Source organism: Culex pipiens, chromosome 2, assembly GCF_016801865.2.
Source record: "Culex pipiens pallens isolate TS chromosome 2, TS_CPP_V2, whole genome shotgun sequence".
Classification (NCBI taxonomy): Eukaryota; Metazoa; Arthropoda; class Insecta; order Diptera; family Culicidae; genus Culex; species Culex pipiens.
The window spans coordinates 64,557,532-64,584,706 of record NC_068938.1 but is presented as its reverse complement, the minus strand read 5'-3'; the positions used below and the strand labels follow the sequence as shown (position 1 = coordinate 64,584,706).

At 36.1% G+C, this 27,175-nt stretch overlaps 1 protein-coding gene across 2 annotated transcripts in view; it reads right to left on the bottom strand.

Annotated features, from left to right (window-relative positions):
- LOC120418411 (dual specificity calcium/calmodulin-dependent 3',5'-cyclic nucleotide phosphodiesterase 1A-like) overlaps positions 1-27,175 on the bottom strand; it is a 673,125-nt gene that overhangs the window by 530,338 nt on the left and 115,612 nt on the right. The window lies entirely within an intron of this gene.

Below are 27,175 nucleotides of genomic sequence, written 5' to 3'. Positions count from 1 at the left end.
ACCATGGCACGAGTCCCGTTACCTATTGGCCGTCTCTTTTCCACGTAAAATATCCACCGGACAATTCATGTTAATTAGCGATCGGACACCACACCGCCATCAGGTGTATTTTTATTGTATCTTCCCTCTGCTAGAGCAAAATATGAACCAAACAATAACTCTCAATCACCTGCCCACACACATGTCGGGATGGGTGCTGAGGAGTTGAGGCTCATTACGGATTCTGACAGTTTTCCCAGAACCTCTCCCCCGTCAGCCTGCCAAAATAACCTCAATAATGGCGTTAACGCACACCAATTGACGCCGACTGGGAACGGGAGTCCAATTAACTGCCGCGGGTGGTCCCCGTTGGTTGGTTTCGGGGTGCTGATGACCACAGGACCATTGTTGGACGATGTTTCCGGTCCGATACAGACGCAGACGGGGAGTGAAGGCTTCGCGTTTGGGTGATTTATGCTTTCATTATTTTCGGTTGAGTGTCTTGGGTAGAAAGGTAATAGCTATTGACAAAAAAGATCTTTACAGTTTCTAATAAGATTGAAAAACAAATACCTCAAGGAATGCAGTATATTTTTGAGGTTCAATTAGGGGAAAGTGTGGATACTTTGGGATTGGGGAGGGGAGGAAGGTGTTCGATTGTTTACAATCCATGCAAAATAATATTTTTTTGTGTGGATAATTGTTCACATGTCTAGAAAATGAGGGTTCTCGTGGTATATAAATGGCCCCTTAGCAACATTTTCGAAATTCCTTCGCAGGACTTCAAGCTGAAAAAAACTTCAGCAACCTAGATCTGGAAGTAGATGGCCTGGAGCCAAGTAGTAGTTCCACGAAATGTTTCAATCCTTAGGAAAAAAAATCAAACCATCCACTTTAACGACTCCCAGGTCTTTTGTGGTCTCTATTGCATGTTTCTGAATGGGGAGAGCACCCAAACCTATTTTTACTCCAAGGAACCTTGCACTCCAGGGTTTGAACAGACGACCTTTGGATTGCGAGTCCAACCGCTGCCAGAGATTCCACCGGAGCAGGCTTGGTTTGGTGTGTTGTTTGTTCTTATAGCGTGGAGACGAATCCTACACTTGGAATGACTTAGCGGCCTAACAACATCCAAGGCCGGAAACGACGTTTTACTTCCCCATCCGATGGAAAGTTGGAGCAGATGGGAATCAAATCCATGATCTTCCACTTACTAAGCGGACAGCTTAACTATTCGGCCAAACCTGCTGCCAATCCTCAATCCACAGGAATATAAAATAATTTTACAACAATTCTGATGTTAAAAAAGTTAAAGTACAACTTTTTTCAATTTTAAAATGTTGTTCCAGAAACTTTTGAGTTTTTCAAGTTATTTTTCTAGTTTCATTTTGATTAATACTGCAATTTTCGAAGCACAACAAACCTAACAAATGAAAGTTACGCAGCTGCTTCAAATTTCACATTTTTATTTATGCATTTATGTCATTCTTTTTCTTTAGTATTCCATCTATTTGTTGTAGTCCCTGAATTCAAGTTCAGCGAAAAGTTTAATTCTGTCCCATTGAATAGAAGAAATAGGATATAATATGTTTTGATTTTTTAAATCGAAAAATTATTTTTGTTACCCCATATTTTTGGAAAAATAGAGGTGATTTTTTTAAATAAAATCGGCACAAGCCTAATAAATATCATCGAGATCATAGTGGAAAAAGAGAATCAGTCAATGAAATCCAATTCGTTTCAAATTTTTAGATACTTTAAGTATTTTTTCGTGAAATTTATCTTATTTTTTTTTGTTCAAAGTTTTTATGTATTTTAAATACTGGAAATTAAACTAAACCAAAAAATGCCCATATTTTGAAAACGGATTAATGTTTGAAAATTTTGTTTGCAATATTTTTTCCAAAAATAACTATTTTTTCTAATATTTTTTTTTGCCGTTTTCGGCATTTTTCCTTTTTTTTTCGCGGCTCGTCGAAAAACCCAGTTTTTATTTTCAAAAAAATCGTATCTTGGAATATTGAAAACATAACTTCACCATTTTTTGATAAGTTATGAATTTTTTTCCGAGGAATCTGATAAAAATATTTTAAGACATAGGCTCCCGGACCTTCAAAAGAAGATTTTAGGTTTTCCATTGACATTTTCAAGTGTTGGACTAGATTTTTGATAATTTAACTATTTTTCCTTAAAAGCCTATCTAATATCCTTTCGTTTGCGCTTAAGACAGCTAAAATCGGTTGAAATGGTTCGGAGTTATGTCTTTTGAAAAATGTAGTTTTTCCTAAAATCGGCGTAAATTGCCATTTTTTGGACCACCCTAACACGGCGTAGGTCACCCTAATGGCCAAACAACAAAAAATACTGGTATAATTATTTCGGCCAAGGAACAACTAGACAAATTTTGAGCTTGATCCGAGAACTTTTTTTTCGAATCGTACTGTTTTCGTGGGGAATTTCTGTATAGAAAGATTAAAAATAAGCTATTTTTTCGTGTACACAGTAAAACCATGTGTAAATATGGAAGGTTTATTATTACCTCTTTAAAAATGTAATATTACATCGATTCAGACTGAGAAAGTTGAATTACAACAAAAAAGAAGTAAGTTTACTAATTTTTACACCTTTAACGTACGTACTCATTTCCAAATGCAATATATCCTCAATTTTCACACTGTGCACATATATTTTATTTTTGTTTTTGTTTTTTATAACTCACTGTATTTTTTTTTAAATCAATGTCCGCTCCACTTAAAAAAATAACGCAATTCTTAATTGTTTTTAGTTTTTGGCGAGTCAATTACCATAAACATGATTTGATATTAACTGAAAAAAAATTCTTCTGATTTTAAAAACCAATACAGCCCAAACTAAAATGTTATCATCGAATCAGGAAAAAATGTTTTTTTCCGTTGTCTTATTTTTTATTGTCGAGCTTTTTTTTTTTTCTAACTCCAAGATGGCGGCCAAAATAGGGTCGACGAAAAATAGAGAAAATCCATTTAGTAATTTAAAAGGCATTCAACAATTCAAATTTGACAAAAATGTGTCACAGGATTTGAATTTCATAGCCAACATGACCACTTAGCGCAGTGTTAAACATATTGACTCTCATCCAAAGTGCTCTGGTTTGAATCTCGTTGTAAACATCAAGTTTTTTTTGTGTGGGTAATGGTGTTTAATTTAGTTGAGCCATAATAAGATATAAAGTAAAGTTTGGCATTTCTGAGTCCACGTTTGATATCAGCATCGCTCTCAAATAATGTAGAGCAAAATGAAATAGTTTCAGGCCTTGAAATTGAACCAGAAAGTATTCATCCTGTGACGTCACCTTCACCATCATATCATTGCAAGAAGAAGAAAAAATCCCGATGATGGTGCTGATGATGATGGTCATGCCGAGAGGATATATATTAAATAAGCACCGGGACTCCTTCTGGGCAGGCACACGACGTCGGTAATGTATTAAGCACACCAACGCACACACACAAGCACGCGCCCGACTGACACCATAAATGGATTCCAGAAGGATGGTGCAAAATGTCTATTTTTATGACTCCCCAATGGCCGCCTCGACTCGTTTCCCAGGAACAAAGTTTTTTTTTTCCTAGAGAATGACAACGGCATCCTTTTTGAAGAGGGGGTGTCGAGGGAAGAAGTAGGACCAGTTGGCCAGTTAGACGGCCTGCCATTTACCGTCCACCGCCCACACCTTGCAAAAAGGGGGTTCATGGATGGTCGTGGGTGGTAGTACATTAAATCCCATAATTTATGTGTGTTTTTTTTTTGTATCGACAACCCAGCAGGGCCTTCCTCCAGCTTTTAAGATGGACCCGGGTCAGGATCTGGCTCATTTTCTTGGCTGATGGCTGTTGTTGCACAGCTGGGGACTGGTTCGCCGGACGGAATCGATTAGCTCAATCGAATAAATCAAAAAAGAAATAAGAACTAATTGCCTGGAAAATTATTACGTGAAAATTAAACAATTACCTAATTCAACGGTCACATATTTTTAAAAACTTTCTCGACTTGAATAATTCCAAAGTCATCACAAAATCCTGTAGCCCCAAAAGCTTAACTTTCTCCTCCAGCTTGCATTGTTCTCATGGAAAAACGACTCAGATATAGAAAGAGAGAGAAAAGGATAAAGTTTTCCGTCCTCCAATGCCACCGCGAGTTTCCGCTGTTCCACTAACCAGAGGATAAGTCAATGGCGTTGGACCGGAAGACGGCCAAACGACTGCCAGAATATTCATTACGAACGGATTGAAAGTGAAACTAACTTACTCAGCAGGAAAAATTTTTGTGTTGAACTTGCGGGTTGAACGACTTGGACGATTGGCTTTTTGGTGAGAAATTTTTCTAGATTTTTTCTACATTGTTGAAAAGCTGAATCTAACGTTAAAACAAGATATTCGTTTGATCAAAAAAGCTAATTGTTGCTCACTGCTATTCAATTTTTCGATGGAATTATTCAAATCAAAAGAAACAGTATGCTTTCAAACGTCTAACGCAAGAAAACGAAGTAAAGCAAACCACCCACCTTAATATTGGTTGAGATTGGGATCTAATTAATATTCGATTTTTGGAGCTCAGGTCGCAGAACATAGGGTTCAGTATTGACTTTTGGGGTGGAAAAGTTCAAGGGCAAATGAAGTGGAATACCTTTCAAATATATTAAGGTAAGGTCCGAGAACGTCGTTCTGGAAGCAAAGTTGAAGGTTGTAATGTCAAGGATGAATGTAACCGAGGTGTTTCAAGTAGATGTCTAGAGTTGTTTTTGAAAAGGTCCAATAAACCAAATTTTCAGTTTTAAGCTTTTTGGGTGTATTTTACTCAAGGCGGTTTCAAAAACACCCAAAAAGCAAAAAACTAGAAAATTGGTTCATTGGACCTTTTCAAAAAAAAAACTCCAACTCCAGGGATGGCAAATTTCCTCAATTTCATTGTTTTTTGTTTTTTGTTTTTTGTTTTTTGTTTTTTGTTTTTTGTTTTTTGTTTTTTGTTTTTTGTTTTTTGTTTTTTGTTTTTTGTTTTTTGTTTTTTGTTTTTTGTTTTTTGTTTTTTGTTTTTTGTTTTTTGTTTTTTGTTTTTTGTTTTTTGTTTTTTGTTTTTTGTTTTTTGTTTTTTGTTTTTTGTTTTTTGTTTTTTGTTTTTTGTTTTTTGTTTTTTGTTTTTTGTTTTTTGTTTTTTGTTTTTTGTTTTTTGTTTTTTGTTTTTTGTTTTTTGTTTTTTGTTTTTTGTTTTTTGTTTTTTGTTTTTTGTTTTTTGTTTTTTGTTTTTTGTTTTTTGTTTTTTGTTTTTTGTTTTTTGTTTTTTGTTTTTTGTTTTTTGTTTTTTGTTTTTTGTTTTTTGTTTTTTTTTTGTTAGTTTTGTTAGTTTTGTTAGTTTTGTTAGTTTTGTTAGTTTTGTTAGTTTTGTTAGTTTTGTTAGTTTTGTTAGATTTGTTAGATTTGTTAGTTTTGTTAGTTTTTCAGTTTTGTTAGTTTTGTTAGTTTTGTTAGTTTTGTTAGTTTTGTTAGTTTTGTTAGTTTTGTTAGTTTTGTTAGTTTTGTTAGTTTTGTTAGTTTTGTTAGTTTTGTTAGTTTTGTTAGTTTTGTTAGTTTTGTTAGTTTTGTTAGTTTTGTTAGTTTTGTTAGTTTTGTTAGTTTTGTTAGTTTTGTTAGTTTTGTTAGTTTTGTTAGTTTTGTTAGTTTTGTTAGTTTTGTTAGTTTTGTTAGTTTTGTTAGTTTTGTTAGTTTTGTTAGTTTTGTTAGTTTTGTTAGTTTTGTTAGTTTTGCTAGTTTTGTTAGTTTTTTTAGTTTTGTTAGTTTTGTTAGTTTTGTTAGTTTTGTTAGTTTTGTTAGTTTTGTTAGTTTTGTTAGTTTTGTTAGTTTTGTTAGTTTTGTTAGTTTTGTTAGTTTTGTTAGTTTTGTTAGTTTTGTTAGTTTTTTTTTAGTTTTGTTAGTTTTGTTAGTTTTGTTAGTTTTGTTAGTTTTGTTAGTTTTGTTAGTTTTGTTAGTTTTGTTAGTTTTGTTAGTTTTGTTAGTTTTGTTAGTTTTGTTAGTTTTGTTAGTTTTTCAGTTTTGTTAGTTTTGTTAGTTTTGTTAGTTTTGTTAGTTTTGTTAGTTTTGTTAGATTTGTTAGATTTGTTAGTTTTGTTAGTTTTTCAGTTTTGTTAGTTTTGTTAGTTTTGTTAGTTTTGTTAGTTTTGTTAGTTTTGTTAGTTTTGTTAGTTTTGTTAGTTTTGTTAGTTTTGTTAGTTTTGTTAGTTTTGTTGGTTTTGTTAGTTTTGTTAGTTTTGTTAGTTTTGTTTGTTTTGTTAGTTTTGTTACTTTTGTTAAATAGTTATTCTTTGAAATATTTGTCAAAATTACTTGTTTAACTCTTATTCTTAATATTGCATCTTTTTAAAAAATCTTGGCATATATTATGAACTGAAAATTATCTCGTTCTTGAACCCTGAACTGACACACCCAACTGCCCAAATAATCAGTCATGCGGGAGTACGGTCTTCTCGTGGGTGTGCAGCGGTAACTTGAAAACAAGATTATCAAGTCAAGGATAATGAAGTTATGAGCTGGGAGATGTATGCTTGCTTCCCTTCTTTTCCAATTATTTGAGTGAAATGATGCGAGAGCTGGAATGTTGAAAACTTCTCGCTCGTCGTCCTCCGGAAGTCCCAAACCAGCCCGACTGCAATCTGATTAGGAGTGCCTATATTTGGAGGCGAATTTTTGAAGAACACTGAGCTACACGACCTGGATAACGATGACATGATTAGACTCAGGAATTCAATTAACTCACATTGACGTATGGGATCTACCGGATTGTTTCGGATGAAGATGTTCCGGCCCGAGCGCTGGACGCAATCATTTTCAATTGGCCAAAAACCCACATCAAGTTGATGCATTACCACGAAAGCCTGGCTCCCAAAAAAAAGGGAGTCCCCACAGTGAAGAAGTTCCAAGATTTACGAACCGACCTCAATGAAATCGACTGCCATACGTCAAGAATGGTTGTTTTTGGCCCCCTCGACCCAGCTTCAACGACGTCAGTCAGCCAACACAATTCGAGCGTTTTCTTCGGAGAAGATGCCGGCATAAAATTTTCCATAAAAAAGTAAATATGGTTGGATTTGGGGCGGAGAAAAAAGGTGAAAGTGATACAGTTGGGCGTTCTCAGGCCGTAGGAGATTATCGTAAAAAATATGATTGGAAAAGCAGTGGCTTCTAGGTGGCCGGATTCGGGGAAAATCGGTCCCAAAAAGTGAACTTTCTTCGATATGCCGAGAAGGGACAGTCAGTGACCCTTTTCAAACGAATGTTTTTCATATGAACGGCATTGTGAGGAATTCGGCCTATTTGGGAAATTGAATATTAGATTATGTCGTGTAAGTCGTGTGTGAAGTTATATCCGGCTGGTTATGATTAATGAAAGACATTTGTCTGGAATATTTGGAAATAGTTTCGAAAAAAATAATTCTCTATGATCTTGAAAACAAATGTTTGCCAGAGCCTCACATTTCTGCAAAAGTAAAAAGGTTTTTTATTCCCTCAATTTTAATGAATAACATTGTGGTTTATCCGAACGACAGCCCGTATCCCTTTTCAGATGTTGTATCAGTTGTCTAAGTGGCAGTCTGATGCAGCAGAAGCATCAGGTCCTTTAGGATCAAGTTTCGACCTGCAACCTTCATAAGGGTGTGTGTTAGTGTGTGTGACCCTCTTTCAAAAGTAACACACTCAGCCAAAAAATAAAAAAGTACACTTGTTAACTTCCCCCCTGCAACTCACCTCCCATCCCCACAAAACCACAATGCGAGGGAAAAGCCCACTCGACACGTGCAACTATGGACAGCTACAACAAAGAGTTCGTTAGTGGAGGACACACACACACTCATACGCGCACGACGAGGACCTGTGCCCGGAGGGCCTCCATTCAACCCTGAAAGGTTTGTGGTCGGCGTTCCCGAAAGTTGCATCTCTATCTCCGGAGACGCCGGAGTTGCCACTCGAGGAATCTGCCTCCCCCGATAAGGGCCACTTTGTGGTACCGTGAAGCATCGGTTTTTGAGTTTTTGAACCAGATTTTCAGGCCAAAACTGAAGCTTATCTTTTCTTAACAATGTTTTTATTAATAAGAATAATAAAAATCGGAATAACTCCACTGTACTGTACCTAATACTCTTGCTGGTGTCGCACTAGTCACCTCCTCGAGATGAGACAGATCTGGGCTTTGTTGGTCGGAATCTCCGGCCAGACTTGCTGCCGCCACCAGCATCTCACTAGGGTAGATGAAAATGGCGCAGTTTCAGCAAAGTTTTTCTCACCTGTGCAACCCAACAACAACACATGACTCATAATGGCACGATAAGAGGGACAAGAGTTCGAGGCTTGAGCACGAAGTTGGTCGGAGAATCAGGACGGCAGGAGGGGAAAGCTGCACTCATCAAAGAGGACAAGGTGGATTGTCCTGGTGATCAGACAGCGATGAGTGGGTGACACTTTCTCTCTTTTGAGCGGGACAAGATGATTGCATCTGAACTTTCTTTGGACTTTGATTAGAGATAGCGGTTGATTCGAACTATATTACGTTATTTTTAAATTTTTCAAGTTGTACAGTTTTAAACTTTTTATTTTGTAATTCAAGAAAAAAATTGCTGAAATTTAATAAAAAAAAAGAAAAAGATATCCATGGGTAATTCTCCGCCAACTCACACAGCAGTTGCCCCGACCCCTCTTCGATTTGCGTGAAACTTTGTCCTAAGGGGTAACTTTTGTCCCTGATCACGAATCCGAGGTCCGTTTTTTGATATCTCGTGACGGAGGGGCGGTACGACCCCTTCCATTTTTGAACATGCGAAAAAAGAGGTGTTTTTCAATAATTTGCAGCCTGAAACGGTGATGAGATAGAAATTTGGTGTCAAAGGGACTTTTATGTAAAATTAGACGCCCGATTTGATGGCGTACTCAGAATTCCGAAAAAACGTATTTTTCATCGAAAAAAACACTAAAAAAGTTTTAAAAATTCTCCCATTTTCCGTTACTCGACTGTAAAAAATTTTGGAACATGTCATTTTATGGGAAATTTAATGTACTTTTCGAATCTACATTGTCCCAGAAGGGTCATTTTTTCATTTAGAACAAAATTTTTCATTTTAAAATTTCGTGTTTTTTCTAACTTTGCAGGGTTATTTTTTAGAGTGTAACAATGTTCTACAAAGTTGTAGAGCAGACAATTACAAAAATTTTAATATATATACATAAGGGTTTTGCTTATAAACATCACAAGTTATCACGATTTTACGAAAAAAAGTTTTAAAAAAGTTGGTCGTCATCGATCATGGCCGTTCATGGTCACCCGCGACAGACACGGACGACGAAACAAAGAGAAACGCAAAAAGTAACTTTTTCAAAACTTTTTTTCGTAAAATCGCGATAACTTGTGATGTTTATAAGCAAACCCCTTATGTCTATATATCAAATTTTTTGTAATTGTCTGCTCTACAACTTTGTAGAACATTGTTACACTCTAAAAAATAACCCTGCAAAGTTAGAAAAAACACGAAATTTTAAAATGAAAAATTTTGTTCTAAATGAAAAAATGACCCTTCTGGGACAATGTAGATTCGAAAAGTACATTAAATTTCCCATAAAATGACATGTTCCAAAATTTTTTACAGTCGAGTAACGGAAAATGGGAGAATTTTTAAAACTTTTTTAGTGTTTTTTTCGATGAAAAATACGTTTTTTCGGAATTCTGAGTACGCCATCAAATCGGGCGTCTAATTTTACATAAAAGTCCCTTTGACACCAAATTTCTATCTCATCACCGTTTCAGGCTGCAAATTATTGAAAAACACCTCTTTTTTCGCATGTTCAAAAATGGAAGGGGTCGTACCGCCCCTCCGTCACGAGATATCAAAAAACGGACCTCGGATTCGTGATCAGGGACAAAAGTTACCCCTTAGGACAAAGTTTCACGCAAATCGAAGAGGGGTCGGGGCAACTTTTCCCGATTTCGTGTGAGTTGGTAGAGAATTACCCCCATGCATTGATCAATAATATCTCGACTTTTTTTTAAATGTCCTATAAGCTATTGATTTTCCTATGTTTATTGGACCTGTTAAAGAAAAACTCTAGAATCTTAGTAGTCAGCTAAGCCATGCTTTGGGAAGGATTTGTGTCAGCAGCAATGGTAAGATACACACGTGTAAATACCTAGAGATTAACGCTGCTTTCTGTTGGGAAGCTTCCAGTATTGCTGCCACAAAGAAGCTACCAGGAATGTTTGCCAATCCTACCAAGGCCATCAGCTGATTGAAGGATTAACCTGTCATGTACTGGCTTTATACGATGGAGGGAAACGAACCAATTTCGATCGTTTCTTGTTGTTTCTTGAATCAAACATCAATAATTATCACAGTTGAGATAGATTCCTAGAGTTTTATTTTGAAAAAAGTCTTATAAACATAGTGAATCCTAAAGCTTATAACACACCTGAAAAAAATATTCTAGATTTGTTCTCCGACACCCAAGAATGTGACACAGTCCAGATCCAATTTTAGTCAAATTTTAATGGTTGATTTCCTATTGAATCACAGAATAAATTTTATTAATATTTTTCACCACCGTAATCTTGAATTCAATAATTCAAAATAACTTTAAAGTACTTCAGCGGTTTTTGCCGGTTTTCTGAAATTGTAGAAAAAAAATATAAATTTTATTCTGGAAATTGAGATTTGGTTGTGAAAAAAGATACTTAGTAATCGATAAGAATTTTGTAACATTATGTCTTCAATTTTGAATTTATCAGCACTAAATTGGCTAATTTGGATTTTTTTTTAATTTTTGTTTACAGATCCGCAAAATGCATAGGCGTAATCCATAAAGTATGTCGCGCTAAAATCGGCAAAAATCCCGATTTTTGCCAGTTGGCGGTAGTGACTTAAAGATAACTTGTGAAATATGTTTTAAACAAAATATCACAAATTTATCTAAAATTTTACATTCTGGATGTTTTTTTTATTTGATGCAATTTTTTACATCAAAAACTATTCTCGCTACATAAAAAAATTAAAAAATAATTTTCATGAGAAATTTATTTCAATTAATTCTAATCCCGAGAAAATTAGACGCCCTAGAAGAGAAACTTGGGCAAAGGTGTAGGTGCTGATTAGGAATAATAATTCTTATTTAAAATAGTGACACTCTAAAAAAATCATTTTTTTTTAAATAACTGTTCACCACAAAAACTCGACTTGAATCGATTCCACTCTGCTCGACAAATTGTGCCATTTTTTGATACGATATGTTTTTTTTACCGACCCATGATTTTTTTTGAAGAATTTGTTTTAAGAAATCGACAATAGTCACATAAAAATTACAAAATAAAATATTTTTTGAATGCAAAATAGAATTCTATTTCGAAAAGTTCTTTTTTGCAATTCCGTCGTGAAATTACTTACTTTTCCTGTCATTCTTGAACGACGAAATAGCCTACTTTTCTGTACCAAAAATAACAGAATCGAATAGCAAAACTTTTCAAAATAAATGCTGAAAAGTTCTACTTTTCAGCACTGAAATGGGTGCTGAAAAGTTGAACTTTTCAGCACTTGTTTTGAAAAGTAACAATTTCCAAATTTTTTTGATTCAAACGATTTATTGACGAAATACATGAAAATTTGACATAAAATTTCACTCAAGGGGTGTTTTTCGGAATTGCAAAAAATGTTGTATGGAGCTCGTTGCAAAACTTGATTTTTCAGCACTCTTCGTATTTATCCAACTCGGTGAACCTCGTTGGATAAATGTACGACTCGTGCTGAAAAAATCCTCTTTTTGCAACATGTTGCATAAACTACTATTATGCAATTCCGCTGTGAAACTGTCAACTTTTCCTATCCTTCTGGAGAAACAAAACAGTCTACTGTAGGTAACAGTAAAAATAACAGAATGAAAAATTAATACCTTTCGATACCAGTGCTGAAAAGTAGAACTTTTCAACACTGGTATCGAAATGTAACATTTTTCAATATTTTTTTTTTGGACGGTGAATTTACTAAAAACATCAAATGTTTGACATAAAATTCCATTTTTGAAGCTTTTTTCGGAATTACAATAAATTTTGTAAGGAACTCGTTGCAAAACTTGTTTTTTTCAGCACTCGTCGTATTTATCCAACCCGGTAAACCTCGTACGACTGAAAAAATCTTCTTTTTGCAACTTGTTGCATAAACTACTATTTTGCAATTTCGTCGTGAAACTACTTACTTTTCCTGTCATTCTCGAGCGACGAAAAGGCCTACTTTTATCTGTAAAAAATAACAGAATAAAAAAACAAAAAAACAACAACCTTTCAATACCAGTGCAGAATAGTCCTACTTTTCACCACTGACATGGGTGCTGAAAAGTTGAATCTTTCAGCACTAGTATCGAAAAGTAACATTTTTCAATATTTTTTTGTTTTGAACGGTGAATTTACTAAACACATGAATGTTTGATGTGAAATTTCTTTCAAAAAGCGTTTCTAAGAATTGCAAAAAATGTTGTATTTCAGCACTCTAAGTATTTATCCAACTCAGTAAACCTCGTTGGATTAATGTACGACTTCTGCTGAAAAAAAAAATCTTTTTGCAGCTTGTTGCATAAACTATAATTGCAAAATTTAAATAAATTTGGCTGGTTTTGAGTTAACTCTACATCTTAAAATAAAATAAAAATTTTAAAATTGGCTTAAAATCAAAAACGGTATACTGTTTGTAATTTTTACAAAAGTACTTCTTGACTTATAATTCAGTTTCATGCCTTAAATTTTATTTTCTGATTTTTTGATTGTACGGATGGCCATAATTACTGGATTCCTTGAGTAGTGCGTCCATCCTGGAAAATCTCAGGAATTTTTCCAAAACCGGGAATTCCCGATTCCCGTGATTTTTATAAATTTTGTTTTAGGATTTCCCGTAATTTAAAAAAATATCAAAACTTAAGTCTGAAAATTCAGATTTGGTTTTTAAAATAGATGAACAGTTGGAAACTTAGTTATCGATCAGAATTTATTAGCATTACATTTTGTTTAGCGTTGGTTTATAATGGAAAATTATTAAAATTTTAGTTTACAGAATCGAAAAATGCCTAGCCTTTTTTTATTTTTCTTTATAATTTCATATATTTTTGGGAAAATAAAAATTCGTATTTTAAAACGTATTTTAAAAATTTCAAACATTATCATATTTTATTATTTCTCATCAAACACTGATTTCCAAATTTATTGCTCAAAAATCTCAAAATGTAGTTCCGATTTTGTAAATTCACCATCAAAATAATGTTATCCACTGATAAAAAAGATTTAAATCGTATACCTATAGGTGCAATGAAATCCCATATCAATCGTATTTTAACCCTCCTAAGGTCTTAGGGTCTATATGACCCAGACGGCTTATAAAATGTGCTGTATCTTTTATTCATTCTAACTTACAGACTTGAAACTTTCTGACTTTTCCTAACTTTGTAAAATAAACATTTTAAAACCGGAAGCAACCTCCAGCGCCACCTAGAAAGGGCGCTACAAAAAAACTTACGTTAAAGGTCTTAAGGGGTCTATATGACCCCGGAATAAATAATGCTGGCAAAAATCCATTTTGCAACCGATTTTCGTTCTATTGGCCGCAAATGAAAGGTATGGATGTCTAGAAAGGCACCTATGCTACGAGGATCCGATGTGGCCACTTTGGTCCCAGGGAATCGGTTTCAAAGGAACAAACTTTCCGGCAAACATGTTTTCATGGGTTTTGTTAGATTTAGGTATGGATTAATGCAAAATTAACTATATTTAATCACTAAAAATAAAAGTCATACTCTCCGGAACAGATTTAATGCCATTTAGAACAGATCTTGCCACTCCGGAACCGGTTCCGGATACCCTGGAAGTGGCCAGATTGCTATTTTTGTAAAAGCGTATCGTGCGACATATCAAACTTCATGGAATTTCAAGCCATGCACTCTGGAACCAGCAAACAACCGATTGGACCATATTTGACCACTCCGGAACCGGTTCCGGATACCCTGGAAGAGGCCAAGCTGCTATTTTGGTGAAAGCCTTTCGTGCGGCATATCAAACTTCATGGAATTTCAAGCCATGCACTCTGGAACCAGCAAACAACCGATTGGACCATATTTGACCACTCCGGAACCGGTTCCGGATACCCTGGAAGAGGCCAAACTGCTAATTTGGTAATAGCCTATCGTGCGGCATATCAATCTTCATGGAATTTCAAGCCATGCACTCTGGAACCAGTAAAAAACCTATTGGACCATATCTGACCACTCTGGAACCGGTTCCGGATACCCTGGAAGAGGCCAAACTGCTATTTTGGTGAAAGCCTTTCGTGCGGCATATCAAACTTCATGGAATTTCAAGCCATGCACTCTGGAACCAGTAAATAACCGATTGGACCATATTTGACCACTCCGGAACCGGTTCCGGATACCCTGGAAGAGGCCAAACTGCTAATTTGGTGAAAGCCTTTCGTGCGGCATATCAAACTTCATGGAATTTCAAGCCATGCACTCTGGAACCAGCAAACAACCGATTGGACCATATTTGACCACTCCGGAACCGGTTCCGGATACCCTGGAAGAGGCCAAACTGCTAATTTGGTAATAGCCTATCGTGCGGCATATCAATCTTCATGGAATTTCAAGCCATGCACTCTGAAACCAGTAAACAACCGATTGGACCATATTTGACCACTCCGGAACCGGTTCCGGATACCCTGGAAGAGGCCAAACTGCTATTTTGGTAAAAGCCTTTCGTGCGGCATATCAATCTTCATGGAATTTCAAGCCATGCACTCTGGAACCAGTAAAAAACCTATTGGACCATATCTGACCACTCTGGAACCGGTTCCGGATACCCTGGAAGAGGCCAAACTGCTATTTTGGTGAAAGCCTTTCGTGCGGCATATCAAACTTCATGGAATTTCAAGCCATGCACTCTGGAACCAGTAAATAACCGATTGGACCATATTTGACCACTCCGGAACCGGTTCCGGATACCCTGGAAGAGGCCAAACTGCTAATTTGGTGAAAGCCTTTCGTGCGGCATATCAAACTTCATGGAATTTCAAGCCATGCACTCTGGAACCAGTCAAAAGCCAATTGTACCATATCTGACCACTTCGGAACCTGTTTTGGGTACCCTAGAAATGGTCAATTGGCCATTTGTGTAGAAGCCTACCGGCGGCATATTAGTCATCGTTTTCGGATATATTTTCAAAGATTTTTTTGTTTGACAATATTAGTGGATTTATTGAATTCAGTTTCCCACCTCGTATTTGATTAAAAAAAAAAAAGATCAGTTCATACCGTGTTAGTTAAGCTTAGTTATGATTTCACTTTGTACCGAGACAAATCAAAAATAAATATGCGTCGACCTATGCTTCGCAATTCGGGCAAATAATCAAGCTGTGCTTTTTGCAGATGTATGATTCGCATTTGCTGCATTTGGTGTTATGCTTGCTGTCCGAATTAGTGCAAAATAGACAACGTCTGCGTTTCCGGCGGATATCTGCAGGAAGTGGACTTGTTTCGGAAGATTCTGGGCAGTCGTTATCCGTTTGAGGACAACTTGTTCCGGATGGTCCTGGTAGCGTGTCGTCAGAGGAATGTTTCGCCGTCTTGACAATTTCGGCAGCAAACATCGATCTTGGAATCTTTTGCCGAGTTGCGATCAGTGGGTTGACCAAGTTAGTTCCAAGGTATTTTTCCAATTTTGCCCAAAATAATATTTACGCAAAATTCGTGATTAGTGCGCTGACCACGGGGACGCGCTGTCCTGTTTTTGCATGCTCATTTTCATTTCTTTTGTGTCGCTGTTTGTGTGCATGGGGTGATTGGTTATTATAATTAAATAATGGCATCATTAGTGCGGAGTGCATAATTGACAAAGGGAGCGCGTGGTCGTAAAAAATATTCGGAGTGAAAAGTGATTTTTTTTGTGTGTGCCTTTTGTTTCTCATTTTTGTCGTGTATTGTGGAGAAGATTGCCCTCTGAAAATGCAGCGTCATCAGTGCATAATTGACCAAGGGAGCGCGTGGTCGTAAAAAAATTCGGAGTGAAAAATGATTTTTTTTTGTGTGTGCCTTTTGTTTCACAGTTTTGTCGTGTATTGTGTGCTGCGAGGAGAAAATTACCCTCTGAAAATGCAGCGTCATCAGTGCATAATTGACAAAGGGAGCGCGTGGTCGTAAAAAATGTTCGGAGTGAAAAGTGATTTTTTTGTGATTATCAAAGCCCTTCCTATATCATCGTTGATCGGAAGGCACGGCGTCGGGTGGATTGTGTTTAAATTTTTCGAATGAGGTTTTAGTTTTTTTTGCGGTGAAAAAGCCATTTCTATATAATGATCGAAAGACGCACTGACAATTTGGATCGTCGAGTTAATAGTGGATCAAAATAACTGTGTGTGAGTGATTTTGTGTGTTAACCAGAAAGACCTTCCCATAGCATCGTTGCTCGGAAGGCTCGCCGACGGGTCTGTTATGAAAGTCCTCCCCATAGCGTCGTAGCTCGGGAGGCATCGAAAAGCCAATAACTTATCCTACTAACCAAAAAAAAAAAAAAATAATCACGTGATGCTTGAAGGAGATGCTGTGGATTCAACGGTCTCAAGCGGTATCAACAAGTATATAGCGAAAAACTATGTGCTTGATGAGTCTGCAACTTTAACTATCGGACTAACATTCCTCCCTTTCGTTGAACTGCAGGCTTCTTGGGAGGGCGCCGGTATTGACTAATAAAGTAGAGATCTTCAGAGGTTAAACAGTGAACGGATGGTTGGCTCCCACTGATCATTTTTGATTCATTGTTTAACTTCAGCTGATCTGTCAATAACGGAGTAGCAGCTCATTGGCAGTCAACCATGCTCATGCTCATGCTCAAATAATATTTACGCAAAATTCGATGTGTAAAGCGGAGTGGCTAGATATGGTCCAAATGGGTCAATTGAGTGGCCAGATATGGTCCAATGGGATTTTTCAGATTCCCGAAATAAATAAATCAAAAGGCCATTTGGCCGTGTCAAGAGCACTAACAACCGGTTCCGGAGTGGTCAGATATGGTCCAATCGGTTTTATTTACTGGTTCCAGAGTGCATGGCTTGAAATTCCATGAAGATTGATATGCCGCACGAAACGCTTTTACCAAAATAGCAATTTTGCATCTTCCAGGGTATCCGGAACCGGTTCCGGAGTGGTCAAATATGGTCCAATCGGTTGTTTACTGGTTCCAGAGTGCATGGCTTGAAATTCCATGAAGATTGATATGCCGCACGATAGGCTATTACCAAATTAGCAGTTTGGCCTCTTCCAGGGTATCCGGAACCGGTTCCGGAGTGGTCAAATATGGTCCAATCGGTTGTTTACTGGTTCCAGAGTGCATGGCTTGAAATTCCATGAAGTTTGATATGCCGCACGAAAGGCTTTCACCAAAATAGCAGTTTGGCCTCTTCCAGGGTATCCGGAACCGGTTCCCGAGTGGCCAGATATGGTCCAATTGGCTTTTTACTGATTCCAGTGTGCATGGCTTGCAATTTCATGAAGTTTGATATGTCGCACGATACGCTTTTACAAAAATAGCAATCTGACCACTTCCAGGGTATCCGAAACCGGTTCCGGAGTGGCCAGATCTGTTCCAAATGGCATTGAATCTGTTCCGGAGAGTATGAATTTTATTTTTAGAGATTAAATACAGTTTATTTTGCATTAATCCATACCTAAATCTAACAAAACCTATGAAAACAGGTTTGCCGGAAAGTTTGTTCCTTTGAAACCGATTCCCTGGGACCAAAGTGGCCACATCAGATCCTCGTAGCATAGTTGCCTTTCTAGACATCCATACCTTTCATTTGCAGCCAATAGAACGAAAATCGGTTGCAAAATAGATTTTTGCCAGCATTTTCAATTCCGGGGTCATATAGACCCCTTAAGACCTTAAACGTAAGTTTTTCTTAAGATCCCAGGAAGGTTAAATAAGTTATTCCTTTCTGACCTGGAAAAAAAACATGCGCCAAAATTTCCCTCCAGAATTATGCAAAAGACACCTTCAATTACAATTTCAAAGCCAAGATGAAACCACTGTTCTCTCGTTCCAAAAAGCCAATGCCAATATTTTCGCTCAAAAATCCCCAATTAGCGATGGCTTTGCACAGCAAGCAGCATATTTTGTCCCAGCTAATTGGTTCATTACCGGGCTGGTAACAAAGAAAGAAGTGCACAGATTTCTGAAGTCACTTAGCACGACGTAGAAGCCAAAGTTACAAGTGCACTCCTGGCAATGGTACTTGGGTGTGACAAATTAGTGAGCTTTTTAACCGAGCTGGTGCTTTTTGTGGTATTCCAGCTGGAGAACCTAGTATAAATTGTGGTGGCTGTGGAAATGATTTTTCACCAAGCACAAGCAAATGTGATTCGAAATAAACACTTGATCGAAAACTTTTCAATTCGACTTCAAAAAGTCAGGCCAAACTCCTAAAGCAAGCAAACCTCGACCTCCCAATGCGCCTCGCGTGGGCAAACAAAAACTCAAAACTTCATCAAAACGATAAATTTCATTAGCCATGCTTGTGCGTGTGTGTTTTTTCGATTAAAGTTGACGAAACAACATTGTTGCGTTCCCTTCCGTTCTTTCGAACATCCTTCAAAAAAGAGCTGAACGTTACGCATTTTCCACCCTACCCCGGAACTCCCGTTGAAAATTTGGCCTGTTTATTTGCCTTTCTCGCCGTCGCCGTCGTGTTTTTTCATTACCGTTATTCCTTCCACGTTGGTGTGGAAAAACATGTTGGAAAATCAACATCATTAGCCAACGCGAGGCGCGTTGAGCGGTGCCCAAATCCCATGAGCCAGTTCACTAACCCATCATGACTTGGTAGCGCAGTCAGCTAGCAGTGACAGAGCAAGTGAGACGGTAGCACATTCAAGAAACAAGAAACAAGAAACAAGAAACAAGAAACAAGAAACAAGAAACAAGAAACAAGAAACAAGAAACAAGAAACAAGAAACAAGAAACAAGAAACAAGAAACAAGAAACAAGAAACAAGAAACAAGAAACAAGAAACAAGAAACAAGAAACAAGAAACAAGAAACAAGAAACAAGAAACAAGAAACAAGAAACAAGAAACAAGAAACAAGAAACAAGAAACAAGAAACAAGAAACAAGAAACAAGAAACAAGAAACAAGAAACAAGAAACAAGAAACAAGAAACAAGAAACAAGAAACAAGAAACAAGAAACAAGAAACAAGAAACAAGAAACAAGAAACAAGAAACAAGAAACAAGAAACAAGAAACAAGAAACAAGAAACAAGAAACAAGAAACAAGAAACAAGAAACAAGAAACAAGAAACAAGAAACAAGAAACAAGAAACAAGAAACAAGAAACAAGAAACAAGAAACAAGAAACAAGAAACAAGAAACAAGAAACAAGAAACAAGAAACAAGAAACAAGAAACAAGAAACAAGAAACAAGAAACAAGAAACAAGAAACAAGAAACAAGAAACAAGAAACAAGAAACAAGAAACAAGAAACAAGAAACAAGAAACAAGAAACAAGATACAAGAAACAAGAAACAAGAAACAAGAAACAAGAAACAAGAAACAAGAAACAAGAAACAAGAAACAAGAAACAAGAAACAAGAAACAAGAAACAAGAAACAAGAAACAAGAAACAAGAAACAAGAAACAAGAAACAAGAAACAAGAAACAAGAAACAAGAAACAAGAAACAAGAAACAAGAAACAAGAAACAAGAAACAAGAAACAAGAAACAAGAAACAAGAAACAAGAAACAAGAAACAAGAAACAAGAAACAAGAAACAAGAAACAAGAAACAAGAAACAAGAAACAAGAAACAAGAAACAAGAAACAAGAAACAAGAAACAAGAAACAAGAAACAAGAAACAAGAAACAAGAAACAAGAAACAAGAAACAAGAAACAAGAAACAAGAAACAAGAAACAAGAAACAAATTTTGTCATTTTTATTTTATTTGAATAGGTTGTCTTTTAGGCAATATTAATTACAGAAAACAGAAATTTACCACCCCAAAAAGTAGTACAAAAACGCTGAATGTGACTGCATGGATGATGTCGAAGGATTCCGCGTGTACAGAATAATAAAGTTCACAGAATTTTGCGTTTCATTTTTTTTCTGTCTGCTACGTGTGTTCTCAGTGAGCTTTGGATAAGCCCTAAACTGCCAGTAACTGCTTAAAAGATGGGTATTTGGGGTAAATTTTTGTTTAGCTTCGTTTTCCTAAAATCTGGTATTTAAAATTTAAGAACTATAAATCGTATTTTTTCGTAATATAATAAATATTTGCAGTTTCAAAATTGGACCTCAAAATTTCGAAAGTCATCCCATCTCTCCCTTCCAAATTTTAATCCCGTCGTATATATGGCCCAATTTCGCGTTATTTTATAACCATGTTATGGATATCCCCGTTTTTGCTCCAGCCCCATAGATGTCACTGGATGTCCATGATGGTTCTCCATTCAACGCGAGCGAGTGACTTAATTTTGTCATGTTTGCGTGTGGCGCGACAAAAAAGTGATGACAAACTGGCGGGATGTGTGGGAAGGGCGGTGTGACTTTATGGGGCGTAATACCGGCAATTCAGCACCAACAAAATACTTTGCCTTTCCACATTGTACGTCAAAAGCTCGTGTCGTAATTTGTCAGACGAGGGCTGTTGGCTGAGTGGATTTTAATTAGATTACTTTTTTCGGGGTGGTTGATCTCGAGTTTAATATTGAAGCAAAATTTAACTGGTTTTGGAGAAGATGGGAGTGAAATTAGCCTAAAAAGTAGCAAAAAATCAAGTCGTGCCTGAAAATCTTTCATAATTCTATTTGCAAACCTCCCACGAGATGTCCATCATCCGGTTCCAGGACACGTAATCTGTCACCAGTGGGCACAATCACGTAAATTGGACCGCGTCTGCCATGTCAACGTCATCAGCGTGGTTGACGTACCAGTAACTATCGCCCGGAAGAACAAGCCTGCTCTGCTGCTGAGCACAAGACGCAAGGTAAAAATCAATAGAACCCATCATCATCGCCGCACATCGGCATCGTCCGTTTGAAAAGAAGAAGGGGTTTACATCAGGAAGCTGTCCGGCTTGCGGATTCTCTGTAATGTTGAAACAAATCTACTATGAAATTCGATAAAATGTCCTTTGTCTTTTTGTCCTTTTTTTCTTTTTGTCCTTTTGTCCTTTTGTCCTTTTGTCCTTTTGTCCTTTTGTCCTTTTGTTCTTTTGTCCTTTTGTCCTTTTGTCCTTTTGTCCTTTTGTCCTTTTGTCCTTTTGTCCTTTTGTCCTTTTGTCCTTTTGTCCTTTTGTCCTTTTGTCCTTTTGTCCTTTTGTCCTTTTGTCCTTTTGTCCTTTTGTCCTTTTGTCCTTTTGTCCTTTTGTCCTTTTGTCCTTTTGTCCTTTTGTCCTTTTGTCCTTTTGTCCTTTTGTCCTTTTGTCCTTTTGTCCTTTTGTCCTTTTGTCCTTTTGTCCTTTTGTCCTTTTGTCCTTTTGTCCTTTTGTCCTTTTGTCCTTTTGTCCTTTTGTCCTTTTGTCCTTTTGTCCTTTTGTCCTTTTGTCCTTTTGTCCTTTTGTCCTTTTGTCCTTTTGTCCTTTTGTCCTTTTGTCCTTTTGTCCTTTTGTCCTTTTGTCCTTTTGTCCTTTTGTCCTTTTGTCCTTTTGTCCTTTTGTCCTTTTGTCCTTTTGTCCTTTTGTCCTTTTGTCCTTTTGTCCTTTTGTCCTTTTGTCCTTTTGTCCTTTTGTCCTTTTGTCCTTTTGTCCTTTTGTCCTTTTGTCCTTTTGTCCTTTTGTCCTTTTGTCCTTTTGTCCTTTTGTCCTTTTGTCCTTTTTTGCTTTTTTGCTTTTTTGCTTTTTTGCTTTTTTGCTTTTTTGCTTTTTTGCTTTTTTGCTTTTTTGCTTTTTTGCTTTTTTGCTTTTTTGCTTTTTTGCTTTTTTGCTTTTTTGCTTTTTTGCTTTTTTGCTTTTTTGCTTTTTTGCTTTTTTGCTTTTTTGCTTTTTTGCTTTTTTGCTTTTTTGCTTTTTTGCTTTTTTGCTTTTTTGCTTTTTTGCTTTTTTGCTTTTTTGCTTTTTTGATTTTTTGCTTTTTTGCTTTTTTGCTTTTTTGCTTTTTTGCTTTTTTGCTTTTTTGCTTTTTTGCTTTTTTGCTTTTTTGCTTTTTTGCTTTTTTGCTTTTTTGCTTTTTTGCTTTTTTGCTTTTTTGCTTTTTTGTTTTTTTGCTTTTTTGCTTTTTTGCTTTTTTGCTTTTTTGCTTTTTTGCTTTTTTGCTTTTTTGCTTTTTTGCTTTTTGCTTTTTTGTCCTTTTGTCCTTTTGTCCTTTTGTCCTTTTGTCCTTTTGTCCTTTTGTCCTTTTGTCCTTTTGTCCTTTTGTCCTTTTGTCCTTTTTGTCCTTTTGTCCTTTTGTCCTTTTGTCCTTTTGTCCTTTTGTCCTTTTGTCCTTTTGTCCTTTTGTCCTTTTGTCCTTTTGTCCTTTTGTCCTTTTGTCCTTTTGTCCTTTTGTCCTTTTGTCCTTTTGTCCTTTTGTCCTTTTGTCCTTTTGTCCTTTTGTCCTTTTTTCCTTTTGTCCTTTGCTTTTTTGCTTTTTTGCTTTTTTCTTTTTTGCTTTATTGCTTTTTTGCTTTTTTGCTTTTTTGCTTTTTTGCTTTTTTGCTTTTTTGCTTTTTTGCTTTTTTGCTTTTTTGCTTTTTTGCTTTTTTGCTTTTTTGCTTTTTTGCTTTTTTGCTTTTTTGCTTTTTTGCTTTTTTGCTTTTTTTGCTTTTTTGCTTTTTTGCTTTTTTGCTTTTTTGCTTTTTTGCTTTTTTGCTTTTTTGCTTTTTTGCTTTTTTGCTTTTTTGCTTTTTTGCTTTTTTGCTTTTTTGCTTTTTTGCTTTTTTGCTTTTTTGCTTTTTTGCTTTTTTGCTTTTTTGCTTTTTTGCTTTTTTGCTTTTTTGCTTTTTTGCTTTTTTGCTTTTTTGCTTTTTTGCTTTTTTGCTTTTTTGCTTTTTTGCTTTTTTGCTTTTTTGCTTTTTTGCTTTTTTGCTTTTTTGCTTTTTTGCTTTTTTGCTTTTTTGCTTTTTTGCTTTTTTGCTTTTTTGCTTTTTTGCTTTTTTGCTTTTTTGCTTTTTTTGCTTTTTTGCTTTTTTGCTTTTTTGCTTTTTTGCTTTTTTGCTTTTTTGCTTTTTTGCTTTTTTGCTTTTTTGCTTTTTTGCTTTTTTGCTTTTTTGCTTTTTTGCTTTTTTGCTATTTATTTTAATTTTCTTGAGAACATCTCACCTTCACTCTGAAGGCTGAAACGGATCGTAACGGTCATCAGACGTGAGAACAAAAAAAGTGCCCGTTAGTGGTCTTTTCTTCTCTGGTAGCACTGACTGGTCCTTCATTCCGGAATTTTCTTCCAATTTGAGGCGAATTCACGACAGCAACACGATGATTGCAATATGATGAAGTTATTTACAACACTTTTTTCATTACTTCTCCAAATGATGTCATTCTCATTTCAACATCGACTAAAGTTCCATCACTTTGCTGCTAAACGATTCAATTTGTGCTCCACCAAAGTTGCACCAATTTCAAGCATCACCGATAAAATTACAATTTACCACAATTTGGACCCAAATTGCACACAATGTCACACTGCCGCGTAGGAAAAACTGTTTCGTTTCACACTTCATGAGCGAAAAAAAGAGTGTTTTTGACTGTCTTTTTTTTCGACAGCGAAATTACCCGTTTTTCATGTAGCTTTTCCAGACGAGCTTGAGCTGAACAATCCCGAGTTCATCCTCTAACGGGGGCGAAAATGTACAAAACAGTTGGGAAATGTGATAATGGAGACGTCATTAAATCAACATAAAGAGATTCTTCATTACGCGGAGAGGGAGGGAGCGTAAAAGTGGACTGTAAATCAGTTGAATTGTTTCATTGTTGGAAACTTCACAACATTGCAATTTGAGTTAAGGAAAATTACTCAAAATTTCTTCCTTTCTTAAGAAAAACGAAATAAACCATGTGATGCATGGACTCACACCTTCAAATTACTCCTAGTAACTGAAACACCTCTCCCAAAGTCACACCACCTGACTCCAATCAATCAAGGAAGTTACGAGACCGTTGTACTTCATGAAATATTTGTGCCATCACATTAACTTGGAGTGTCTATGAGACATTAAGGGAAGGACCTCGCTCCCTTCCCCCAGAGGAGATAATCCAGAATAGAACTACGGAGAAGCTGCTGCTTACGTGGTGGGATTCCTTACGGGATTCCAACCATTTCTCCACACAGTCGTAGTCGTCGTGCCATGGAAGTTGTGCGTTCTCGGCGATGGAGCCAAAACAAAAGGATCAGACGAACGTGTCTATTTAGGGTAATTGGTTCTTATTTGGGCTTAATTGAAATTTATGGGACTACCTTTCAGGGGAGAAGCTACCGAAACTGAATTAACAGGTAATTACTTTATCTCAATAATAGACAAACTTTTCCTTTTACTATGTTCCTCAAGGATGACTTTCGTTGACTGTCTAATAGAAGAATGGAATTCTAGTCAATGATGTGATGCACAGCATTGAAGAGGCCACCAGGTCTATTTATATCGCAGAACAATGCGTTTTCCACATCAGGACGATTAGAGATTCAGGAATGTGCAGCCTAAAGCTGGCTGGAATTTGAACAGTCCCGTTGTATGCATTCTTGTCACAACTTAGTTTGATAATATTTTAATATGTCATGCATTCCATTCCTATATTGAAATCAAAATTCAAATTATTCGCTCTACAGCATTGCCTTGGCGTTCTCGATTGCGAGATTACTACTCGGCGTCCAAAGGCTTGATTGTTGAGGCAATTGCAAACCTTTTTTTGCACCTAAGTTTCCATTCACCCCAAGATTCGAACTGACGACCTTTGGAAAGTGAGTCCAACTGCCTACCAGCGACTCCACCGAGGCAGGACCCAGGGAGACGACTCCTACACCTGGACTGAGCTATCGACCTAACCTTTTCTGGGATCGAACCCAGGCCGACTGGGTGAGAGGCAACCACGCTTACCCCATACACCACGAGTCCCGGCAATCCTATGTCTGAGACTTTTGCAAACTGTAAGAATCTAGCATTTTCGGTGAAAAAATAAATTAGTTCGATGGGTAATTCTAAACCAACTCACAATTCACGCAAATCGAAGAGGGGTCTGAGCAACTGCTGTGTGAGTTGGCGGAGCAATTCTCTACTAAAACCGGAAATGGATTTTATTTGTATTTTTTTAATTGGCTCAAACTTTGTGGGGGCCTTCCCTATGACCAAATATGCTGTTTTGTGTCATTGGTTCACCCATACAAGTCTCCATACAATTTTGGCAGCTGTCCATACAAAAATGGTATGTAAATATTCAAACAGCTGTAACTTTTGAGTGAATTTTCTGATCAGTTTGGTGTCTTCGGCAAAGTTGTAGGTATTGTTGAGGACTATTGAGAAAAAAAAGGTACACGGAAAAAAAATTTGCAGATTTTTTAATCAACTTTTTTTTTCACTAAAACTCAATTTCCCAAAATACGTATTTTTTTATTTTCGAGATTTTTTAATATGTTTTAGGGGACAAAAATCCGCAACTTTTGAGTCATAGAGAAACATTGTCAAAAAATCTGCCGCCGAGTTATGAATTTTTGAAAAAATAGTGATTTTTGGAAAAAATCGAAGTTTTATGCAAAAACAAGTTTGACATTATTTTTTAATGCAAAATTGAATTTGCAATCGAAAAGTACTTTACAGATATTTTGATAAAGGGCTCCGTTTTCAAGATATAGCCACCGAAAGTTTGATTTTAGCGAATTATTTGCAGTTTTTCGATTTTTAAAAATAGTGACCATGAGTAACCATTTCTAAAAAAAAAAATTTTTGAAAGGTTCAGAAAACTTGCTATAAAATTGTCTAAGAGACATTGAAGATTGGACCTCGGGTTGCTGAGATAGAGCCGATTTAAGAAAAAGAAACACGAAAATTGAAGTTTTCTAAATCTCACCAAAATAACCCACCATTTTCTATTGACGATATCTCAGCAACTAATGGTCCGATTTTCAATGTTAATTCATGAAACATTCGTGAAATTTTCCGAATTTTTTAAATCAAGACTAGCATTTTAAATAGGCGTAATATTCAATGTTTGACCCTTTTAAAATGTTAGTCTTGATTTAAAAAATTTCAAAATATGTTTTTCAAAAAAATCGGAAAATTAACATTGAAAATCGAACCATTAGTTGCTGAGATATCGTCATTAGAAAATGGTGGGTTATTTTGGTGAGATTAAGAAAACTTCAATTTTCGTGTTTCTTTTTCTTAAAGCGGCTCTATCTCAGCAACCCGAGGTCCAATCTTCAATGTCTCTTAGACAATTTTCTGAACTTAAAAAAAAAATTAGAAATGGTTACTCATGGTCACTATTTTTAAAAATCGAAAAATTGCAAATATTTCGCTAAAATCAAACTTTTGGTAGCTATATCTTGAAAACGGAGCCCTTTATCAAAAAATCTGTAAAGTACTTTTCGATTGCAAATTCAATTTGGCATTTAAAAATAATGTCAAATTTGTTTTTGTATGAAACTTCGATTTTTTCCAAAAATCACTATTTTTTCAAAAAATCATAACTCGGCGGCAAAAAGTTGCGGATTTTGTCCCCTAAAACATATCAAAAAATCTCGAAAATAAAAAAAATACGTATTTTGGGAAATTGAGTTTTGTAAAAAAAAGTTTATTAAAAAATCTGCAAGACACAAAATCGATCAGAAAATTCATTCAAAAGTTACAGTTGTTTGAATGCTTACATACAATTTTTGTATGGAGAGCAGCCAAAATTGTATGGAGTCTTGTATGGGTGAACTAATGACGCAAAATAGCTTACTTGGTCATATGCAAGGTCCCCACAAAGTTTTAGTCAAATAAAAAAATACAAATAAAATCCATTTCCGGTTTTGGTATAGAATTGCTCAACTGGCTTGAATATCTTCTATGTTTTATTGAAATCGAAGAGGGTTTAACAAAAAAGTACCTGAAAAATGTCTGTTTTGGGCTGGATTCTAATCTTCCAGTTATTGTACAGAACTGTTATCATGGCAATGTATGTATTAATTATTTAATGTCAAAATCCAATGAAATGCCTTTATCCATGTCTT